The 11,333-nt window shown below is 26.0% G+C and overlaps 2 long non-coding RNA genes across 2 annotated transcripts; one reads left to right on the top strand and one right to left on the bottom strand.

Moving 5' to 3' along the window:
* Window positions 1–7,278: 7,278 nt before the first annotated feature.
* Window positions 7,279–9,977, top strand: LOC130678613 (uncharacterized). The gene is made up of 3 exons (XR_008991849.1): window positions 7,279–7,651; window positions 9,434–9,704; window positions 9,822–9,977. It is a non-coding gene; the product is annotated as an uncharacterized LOC130678613 (long non-coding RNA).
* LOC130678612 (uncharacterized) lies at window positions 9,111–10,116 on the bottom strand. Its single transcript, XR_008991848.1, has 2 exons — window positions 9,972–10,116; window positions 9,111–9,316 (listed from the first exon to the last, which is right to left on the bottom strand). It is a non-coding gene; the product is annotated as an uncharacterized LOC130678612 (long non-coding RNA).
* Window positions 10,117–11,333: the final 1,217 nt, after the last annotated feature.

Here is an 11,333-nt window from a genome sequence, read left to right as displayed (position 1 = left end):
ATTAAATCGATTGTTTTTTTTTCTTTTTTTTGAACATAAATTTTTTTATTTTTACTGTTATTCATAAAGTAACAGAAAATTTTAGCTGACATTTTTAATCGGAATTTACCGAGATCGTGGTATGAAAAAATAATGTCACATTAATTTTTTAATAACAGAGAAAAATTTTTGTAAAATCTGCTGTCAACTCTTGGATTTACCCGTATGAAAAAACCATATACTGTCAATAATATATAGAAAAATATATGGTAAATATAACTGAAAATATATGGCGGCAAAATTATTAATATTGATTAATATATGATTTATCATATATAATAATTTATAAGTTTATTATTATTATAATCCATATAATTTATAATATATGTAATTGTATACATATGATATTACATCTCAAATTATATTCTCGTTTTATATATAAACTTATAACTTTAATTTATAATAATTTCGATATTATTATACATAAATAATTTAAAAATACACTCATACCAAAAATTAAAGGAACAAAAAAATTTTCGAAATTTTTGAGTGATTTTGGAAAGACTGTAACTTCATGAAAAATAATCGTATCGAGATTTAAAAAAAAGCATTTTATAGCTTGAAATCTCTAGTTTTATATTTGTGCAAATATATATAAACATATATCTATATAAATATATATTTACATACATTTATACAAATATACGTGAACATATATTTATATAATTATAGATTTACATGTATAAATATTATATGTCAGTCATATAATTAAATCATATATCTTATCATATAACTTAAAGTATAGTATAAAATAATATAAGCAACATTTATAAGTTTGTATGTAAAAAAAATATAATACCGATATACATGTTGCAAAATTTTGTATATGGCTCCATATATGACTTCTTATAATTCCATATAATTTATCATATATTTTGAATTATACTGAAGCTCATATATTGCTTTTTCATACGGGTATAGTTAACGTAACATCATTTTATGAATGGAATTATTGATGAAAACCAAAATACTCACCCTAAATTATTTTTATTTAAAATTTGAACGGACAATTTTTTTTTTTTGAGCTTTAAAATTGGAGACAGTTTTGAACTGTCATCAGACGTTTTAATTATTCAAATTATTACAAATGTATCATGAAAAATTTGATAAAAATATATCGATTGCAGGCTTAATTTAATACCCAACATGTAGCTTTAATCAAAAAAAAATTTCCAACAATTAAATAAATATTAAACTTTTTTCAAAATGAACGAAGGGAATCCGAGATATCTTACAAGTGTTCTATTACGAGCACTAAAAATAGTAGAGTTTATCTATTTGTTAATTTTATTTTTATATTCACCAGTCAATCTTCCTGTTCGACACGTTTCCATTCAAGTAAAGGAGATGATACTGAATTTAATCAATTCTGTAATGACGTGAAAAGAGATCCGTTCAATAATTAAACTCTCGAGACACCTTCTCTCAATTCCTATAAAATTTTTAATCAATTTCATACGCTCTCACATAAAATACTACGAGCAGCAAAAGCATCTCAATGAAAATTTTCAGTAAACAATTAAAGTAATTACAGCCTCTAAAAAATTCAAAACACGGAAATGAAAACACGTGTAAAAAAAGAGAGAAAACTTTCGGGTATGCTCGCTACAACCATATCATAAAAGCTTTTATATATATATTTTATATAAAAATATATATATACATAGATGAGGATAAAAGCGAACGTGACGAGAAACATGTCGAGTTAATGTCCTCCTGTGTTCGTCGTACATGTCTCTGGTAATTCTCCGCCTATGGTTCATTTCCACCGCGTAAAACACGGCACTGTGTACTTCACAGTTCACAGACACTACATTTGTACAGGTATAAAGTACTATTATATATATATACATATAAAGATAGAGATATAATGAAGTAAAGAGGGTAGTGGGTTGAAGTAGCAATGAAAGTTCATATCACTTGAATAGAAGTCTACTCAGTGAGAGCGTGTAGCATGAAAAGTATGAATCCTATCAGGGCGAGTTAGTTCACCGGTTATCCCCTAGCGACTGGGACGCGAAAACTGGGGAAGTGGTGGCAAGGTAGATTAGAATAAAAGGAAATGAAAAGCGTCAACGTTGGTTTATCATCGCCTACAAACTTATCAGTATCATGCGCCTTTCTTCTCCTACTTGGCTAGTCTCCGAACGACCCGCGCTCCCATTTAAAGGGAGTGGAAAATGAGTAAAAAGAGGCTAAATGAGTTGGCAATTATGAGCAATTAACTTGAGAAAATCCATTCATTAAACCATATCTGTTGTATAATTAAAATCATTTTAAAGTGTCGGATACGGGTTACCTTGTTAAATTATCAGCTTATTAATGACTGAAAAAATAATGATAAGATTTTCATTCTAAGGCCTGAGAAAAATATTTTGATAAAAACTTTTGTTTTAATGAGCGAAAATAGATTTTTTTAAAATTTATTTAATAAAAACTTTTATTTTTCAAGTGTAAGAAGATCTTTTAGGATTTAAAAATTCATATTTATTCAAAGTTTTACATAAATTTTAATGACTTAGTTTTAGTTATACTGATAAAACTTGTAAAATAATTGCCCCAATTTATAACTTAATAGTTTTATAAAACCAAAAAAACTTTTTAAATTATTTGTGATTTAAAAAAAAAAAGTAAAAGATAAAAACAAGAAAATAGATGATAAGTGGTCATAAAGTGGTACTTCTAACAATACAACTTTCTTAAAAAATGCCTCGAAAACCGAGACGGTGGCAATACCAAAAAATAGTAAAACTGTCGTAAAATAAAATGTACGAAAATAATAACAATAAAAGATAAAAAAAAATATATATATACTCGAGTTATACAATAGAATAAACGGCAACAATTCATACCCATCTATACCTATACTACTGTACATCTATAACTAAGTTTACTTGACGATACGAGATACGTTATTTCACGGTCAGTTTACGATCACAAATGTATCTGTACTTTCTTGAATAGTACATATCTAGAGCAACATAACATACATACATATATATAAAAGTCAACGAGATATTTAACTTTTTTCACAATATTTTCTTCCGCTATTTTTTTCTATCTCGACTTCTGTCGTTTAACGATTTCCACGTGTCCACGATTGTCGATAACAGATAAAAATAAGCCAACGAGAAACTTCGTCTATATATATTTATATACATTGACGTGATCATAAAACGATTTTTTTAAATTAACTATTAAATGCTCCAGACAAGCTGTTATATTATAAATGATGAATTTACTCAACTCATCAGCTCAACAGTTTCAAGAGACGAAGAAAAGCTGTTTATCGATTAAACGTCACTGGGAATCATTGTCTTGAGCTGGTACTCGTTTCCTCAAGGATACCAGTAGAAAAAAAACGAAAAACCCGCTAAGCTTTTAAAAAATTTCATTAGAGATTTTGAATTTAAAAATAAAATTTTATAGGACAGAAATGAAAAGCAGGAGATCAACATTTTTGAATATGAATATTAATAGGTTGTTTTTTTTTAAAACCATTAATCAATACATTAATTTACCCGGCTCGAGATAATACCCTCCGTGTTATAGTTGCAGTAAGCAACGAACCTTTAGTCACGGGTATTCATGATTCAAAATAATAGACGTTGAGACGGAGATACGGCACGCTTTCAAATCCCTTTAGTCATTAACGTTATTGATTTCTCTTCGACTCTCAATGCTATACAATGCGACTTTTCAGTTTAAAATAACTGTAAGACTAAAAATTATACCACTTTATTAATAAATACGTACTTCTGATATTTATGTTATGTTAATTTTTAATTCCTAAGGGAAATTATAAAAAGTATACTTTATTTATTTGTGAAAAATAGACCGAGTGTCTTCAGGTAAAAGGTTTTTAATTTTTAATAAAATTCTTGAGTACACTGTAAAAAATTCGCGGAGTGAGTGCGGATTAAATCCGGAGTGAATGCGGAGTGAATAATTTTTTATTAATTTAATCCCTTCAAAGTGAAATTCACTCCGTAGAGGAGTTTTGAAAATGTTATTAATAAAAAATAAGTCCACTAAATAAAATCGAAGTAAAAACACTCATACGCACATACTCACACATGCACATACTGTTTAACAGTTTAATATAAATTAAAATAAATTCATTCAAATGTTAAAACTCCGGAGTAAATTGGGAGTGAAATAAAATCCGCGTCACTCCAAAATCACTCTGCTAGAAAAACTCCCAATTCACTCCGCATGCGGAGTGATTTTTTTTTAAACTCCGGAACTCCGAGCGACGGAGTGAATTCGAATTGAAATTAAATCCAGATTCACTCTTGATTTTTTACAGTGTTACAATTGGAGACAGAATTAATTCCAAAACGAAAATGTGCTTTTAGATTTTTATTTTTTTTAATATGACTCTCAATGAATGAATGGAAAATATATAATTTTGTTATTGATAAATTTTTCTGTTGTACGTTAAGCAGCTTTAAAAGTAACAATAGATATTTTTGAGCTTTTATGCTTTCAAAAAAAATTTAATTACGGGTTATTATATTTATGATATTGATATAATTATCATAGTTTATAAATACGAAAAAAAAATTTTTAAATTAGATAAAAAATATTTACTAAATATATACCCGTATTTCTTTGTAAATTAAATTTAATGACTAGTATTTTTTTAAACCCTCGGTGATAAAAATAAAATGTAAGAAAAAAATATAAAAGTGTTTAAAAAAAAATGATTAAAAAGTATCGATCAGTTTTTATGTTAACCATAAAAATATATGTTATTACAAGTAAATAGTGTATTGATATGTAATTTAAAAAAGTCGATGAGTATAAGGGCAGGAAAAAAATAATATTCATTTTTAAAATACAATATACGCGGAGAAAGTAATTTTGATCGTATCTCGTGAGAGGCATTTTCCGTTGAATAAGGGTAGCTAGTAGATATAGGTGAGTTGGCAGGGTGCGTTCAATCTCACATCGCAAACTTAATCAAGTCGGCAACTTCTTGGCTTTGCGATCTTTCGACTTAAAAGCTGCCATGAATCCTACTACATCCATAAAACTAAATAACCGAGCCAATGAAATCGGCACTTGCTTCTTATATCCTACATATATTCCATTGTATCTATATATGTATAGACTCCACACATATATTATTAAGTTTCTAAACGTAAACTCCCTGACATCGTTTTTACCCTCTCTTTTCCTAGTTCACTAGCTCTTTTATCCATTCAAAGTATATATTATCAAGTCGTTTTATTCACTATCGAAAACGTTCAGGCCATTTATTGTCACATAAAATACAATATTCTTTATACCATTTTAAAAAAATAAATATGAACTTATATTATCTTAATTATTGATCTTGGCTTCACAACAACAAAAAAATTGGGGCAGTAACAGGACAAAGTCCTGTTGCAGCAATACGATTTTCATGTTACAGCAACAGGATACATACAGAATTTGAATTTTTTTTCAAAATTTGAAACTTTCCCATACTGACAAAAAAAATTTATATATGAAAAATCTTATTCCTTATCCTATTGATTCCTCAGTAAAAGTCCCGTTGCTACAACAGGATTTTGTCCTGCTGCTGTAACATGAAAATCCTGTTGCTGCACCAGGATTTTGTCTTGTTTCTCCCACAGGACTGCATCTTGCTGGTGCACCGATTTTTTTTCCGTGAAGAAGAACAAAATAAAAAGTTATGCCAAATCCCGATACAAGTTTATTTTTCATGATACTGAAATTAGTCGACGTTTAATAATTTTTTGATTTTTTAAAAAACGATAAATCATGAAAAAAAAAAATGCACTTGTAGTCTTTCAAATTTTCTACATGTGCATATTTTTAGTTTTTTTTTTTCTTCAAATTTAATTGTTCAAAAAAAAATCCAAAAATTTTTAATTGTCTGCTAACTTCAGTGTCATTATTTTTTATCATCAACATAAGTGACAATTTGATTGCTACAACAATTAGGCGAGAACTAATATCCAATAATTGATCTATGAAAAATATTAAGCACTTATTCATATAAATTTTTTTTTAAACATCACAATTTTAATTTTAATTGCGCGTGTTGTGAGTAATTACTGTCTACTTCAAAATTTAAATGACAAGTTATCTTAAAACTTCGACAATAATTTAAAAAATAAACTTAAATCGGAATGGAAATTTCAATTACTGTTTTTTCAATAGTTAGTTATTTATATAGATCGATAGATAGATAGACAAATACTAGATTAGAGTAATTAAAATAAAGGAAGTAGATTTTGTATCAATTTTATTTGGTAATTTAATTACATATTGTTTAAAGTAAACCAGTAAACTGATGTAAACAACACTACCTCTTTAAATTAACATTATAAATATATTTTAAATTGGAATGATAGATGTAAGCTGCGTATTTTATTCAGGATCGCCACGGTAGTGTTTAATGTTTGTTGCGATGTAGGCTGGAATTGCTAATAATCCGCATGCCATAACGATTCCGTGAGCAACTCGTTCCTGTAATATTTTAAAAATTAAATTAATAATCAAATGCATTATTAGTCAATCATTTTTAATTAAATCAATTAACTTATTTTTTTTCAAAGTCTGACTTAATAACTAAATATATAAGTTTATAATTGAGATTGTTAAATTTAAAGTTTTTACTCAGGGAAAATAAAAATTGGGACGTAATCTGGAGATAAAAATAAATGATTTATTTTTAGATCGACTTTTTTTACTCCAAAAAAAAAAGAAATTTAATGAACTAATAAAAAAATTACTCAACAATTATTGATGATTTATTTTTCAAGTTGATTGAAAATTTTTACAACCAAATTTCTAATGAATTTTTTTTTGTCGATAATTTATGAGTGTGAATGTAGCAGAGCAGACAAATTTAAAATTATTAATAAATAGAGTAAATAATTAATAAAATGAAATTTTAAAAATATGCGCATTTAAAAAATTTTGAAATTAATAAGTGCATTTTTTATAAATTTATTTTTTTTAATTATTTACTCTATTTATTTATGATTTTTCGTTTTTCTGATGTCTGCTACATTCAGTCATGATCATTTTATTTAAAAATTACGTAAGAGAATTTATAATATATATCAATGAAAAAAAATAAGTTAGTAAAAAATTTATGTAGTTAGGGTTTGTAAAAAAAAATGTGATGATTAAAAAATAAAATAATTAAATTATAAATTAATTAAATAATAAATGTAATGAATATTACATATAACCTCAAAAAAATACTTACAGCCCAAGGAACAAGATTACGAGGCTTTCCACATTTGACAGCGTCGTTATTTCTTACAAATTGACGATTTACCATCGAGGTACGAGTCAAGATCTTGGATGCGATGAACATCTTTAATTTTTTATAAAATACTTCCGCAAGATTTGATGAAAATTTGTTTCAATCTCAACTCAATATGAATATGAGTTAATTTTCTAAACCACACACACAAGTGTCTGGACTTGGTTGTGTGTGTCCTTGAAGCTGAATAAAAATCAACCAACAAAAGCGCCACTGTTGTTATTTTACCGAAATACTAAACGATAATTAAATCAGAGAAAGTGAAAATGGAGTTTACTGTTGACGTGAATCTTGCAAGAGTTTAAAATAAATAAATAAAAGGTAATTTCTGTTGCTAATAAGCTCAAGAACTCAATTTTGACAGGACATTTTTTAATTTTTCATTTGAATTCCTCCAATATCTTTAAAAATTGTAAATAATTTTATATAATCTTTAAAAATATTGAAGTCTAATCACAAGTGAACGCACTTAGAATTTTATCTACTATACAAAACATAAAAAAAAATTTTATTTCATGACGTCTCAGAAAGTAGCAAAATTTCAGAGATTTAATTCCATGTCAATAATTAGAGCTTTTATATTTTTTATTTTATGATACTAAAGTTATCTGACGTCTATGAATTTTTGAATTTTTTTTTATACCATAAATTAAAAAAAAAATATTTCAGAAAAATGCACCTGTAGTTTTTTAAATTTTCTACATGTGCATGTTTTTAGTTTTTTTTTTTTTTTTTTTTAATTAATTTGTTAAAAAAAAATTCGTAAATTGTTAATTGTCTGCTAATTTCAAGATTATATGAGTGTAAGTTAGCAGACAATTAGTAATTTTCAGATTTTTTTGTCAGCAAATCAATTACAAAAAAACGAAAACTAAAAAAATGCGTGTGTAGAAAATTAAAAAAACTACAGGTGCAATTTTTTCAAAGATTTTTTTTTTATAGTTTATTATTTAAAAAAAAATCAAAAAATTATTAGACGCCGGCTAACTTCAGTATCATTGAGTGTAAATGTAGCAGACATCAGACAAATTTAATTATTAATTAATAGAGTAAATAATTGATAAAATAAAATTTTAAAAAATGAGCATTTACAAAATATGATCCTGAAGCTAGCAGACAATTCAAAATTTTTGGATTTTTTTTTGAACAATTAAATTTGAAGAAAAGAAAAACTAAAAATATGCACAAATATTTTTTTTCGTCTGGTTTATCGTCTAAAAAAAAAGAAAAAATTATTAGACGTCTGCTAGCTTCAGTATTATTTAAAAAATTTAAAAATTAATAAGTGCATTTTTAATAAATATCATTTTTTAAATTATTTACTCTATTTACCTATTTATAATTTTAAATTTGTCTGATGTCTGCTACATTTTTTTTTTCAAATTTACCATAAATTAAAATTAAAATTCTATTAATTAAATCGCGTATTTCTAAATAATAATAATAACTAACTCCGACCATACTCAGTCTTGTCGAGAAATCCTACTTCATTCTTCTATATATATATATTTAATTTTCGAAGTTAAAGTGCACTTATGTGAAGTTTTTCTCCACTAATATACTTAACTTTTATTTTATATTTTTTTTACTCGCAAATTATCTATAAAACTTTTAATAAACGCCCGTAAATTTTAAATTAAAATTTATCTGGTTATAAAAGTTATGGAATTAAAATATTTCGATAAAATTAAATCAGAAACTTTGTAAATAAGTATTAAATCAAGTAACGTTAGAAGTATTCCAGAGCCGTAATTTAAAAAAATCATTAATAAAGATAAACTTTATCAGATAAATTAGTTTATTATCTAATTTAAATTCAATACTGAAAACTTTTACTAATTTTCTTTACATGATTATTAATAATGATAATAATAAAAATAGTGTAACTTATTCCGGATTTCCGCGGTAGTTTTTTATGTTTGTTGCGATGTAGGCTGGGATAGCCAGTATTGAGCAGGCGATTACTATTCCGTGGATTACTCGTTCCTATAAAATAAATTATTGATTAATTCTAAATCACCATAGTAATTAAAATATTAATTATCAAAATTCCAGATTAATAATATTTGATTCGACTAAATAATTTTAATTTTTTTTTTGTAGGTGGAGTTGGTTCATTTTTATCTATATCATGTTTTAAAATCAATACCAGACATGATACTGAAATCAGCCGGCGTCTATTAATTTTTGGATTTTTTTTTAAACAATAATATATTTTTAAAAAAATAATTGAAAAAATTGCACCTGTAGTTTTTTAAATTCTCCACAAGTGCATATTTTTTTTTTTGTTTTTGTTATTTATTTGTTGAAAAAAATCTGAAAATTACTAATTGCTGACTTCAGGATCATTACCGGACTTACAAAAAAAATTACTGTAAGTAATTTATTATTTAATTATTTAATATTTTAAACAATTAATTAATTTATGAATTAAATAAATTTCTAAGTGATAAAATTGTTTTATAAAATGACAACTAAAATTATTTTTCAGAATTTTTGAACAATTAGAAGATCATTTGAGACAAAAGTCTATTTTTTTTGGAGAGAAATTATCAAAATTATTAAAATTGCATGCAAAGAAAAATTAGCAGCAATAAATTATTACATAAGATTGCACAATAAAATAAAAAAATATACTTACGCTCCAGGGAACGGGATTTCTTGGCATTCCTACCATTACTGTTCTAACTTGTCCAGCATTACGAAGCACCTGCCGCCCACTTCTGATTCCGTTCATCAACGCAATCATTTTTTTTAATTTTAATTTAAGTAACACTCAGATAAATTTTTGCGAGTCCAAGTGCAACTGATGCAACTATGGCAGACTATCGGAAAATCCCACACGCTGAGATGTGAATCAAATGGGGGTTTAATGTGACGCGACAAATTTCGCGATGGCGTTGAATTTTTTATTAAATTTATTCATATTTTTTTAAATATTATAGACTAATACTGTTTTTTAATAACAGGGTATTTTTGTGTTTTAGATAAAACGTTTCAGTTGTTATTTGACTAAAAATAGTCTGGGTCAAAGTGCACAGGCGCAAAGGAAAGACCGCTGAGTTTCGAACGGCTTAACTCAATTTTTTAGTTTAAAATTGTAAATAATTAATTATATATTTAGTTGTATTTCAATAAAAAGTTGAACTTATAATTAAAAAATATGTAATGATGTTTTTTATTCACTCACCACACCGAGAAATGTACTGAAGGCCGACAATGTCCTTGCTGACAATTTCTGAAATTTAAAAAAAAATAATGAGCTTAGAATATAAAAAATTATTTTTAATCTCATTTACAATGACAGTAAAAACAGATCTATAAAAATATCATATTATTTTAATTTATATTTACCCAGTGGTAGAACATTCTAAGTCCGGCTCAATGATCTCGACCCAAGAATCTCCAAAGCTTTTGAAAAAATTCAAGTCCACTTTTATTTATCACCACTAAAAAAACTGAAAAATTCACTGACACAAACACTAAAACCACTTCACTGAATTACTTTTTTTAATTTTATAACCTTCACTTAAACACAAATTTTAAAAAAATTTATTAGCGGACGAACTTTTATGAGTAAATTTAGCAGACATATGACAATTTTTTTAGGACATATAAAAAAATTGAATAATTAAAACAATGAAATTAAAAAAAAAGCGTACAGTGAATTTTGAATTTTCTAAACATGCATTTTTTTATTTTTATTTTATAAACATTTTAATTTACTATTTCAAAGTTTTAAAAATCGTCAGATGTCCGCTAACTTTACTATCATCGCACTTTTACTCATCACTAAAAATTTCACTGAACACAAACATTCGAATCACTTTACTTTTTTTTTTTTTAACTCGACAACACTAATTTTACCACAAAAAAAAAAATTCACTTCACTAAAACACAACTTTACTCACTCCCGTATACTTGATTTTCGCTCGACATTTTAAATCTGAACCTCTAGAACACTAATAAAATTTTTTTTCAAATATTCTATTAAGTTGATTAA

This window comes from Microplitis mediator, chromosome 2 (genome assembly GCF_029852145.1).
Source record: "Microplitis mediator isolate UGA2020A chromosome 2, iyMicMedi2.1, whole genome shotgun sequence".
Lineage (NCBI taxonomy): Eukaryota > Metazoa > Arthropoda > Insecta > Hymenoptera > Braconidae > Microplitis > Microplitis mediator.
Note: the sequence above shows the minus strand (reverse complement) of the source record. Positions and strands in the feature narration are given on the sequence as shown.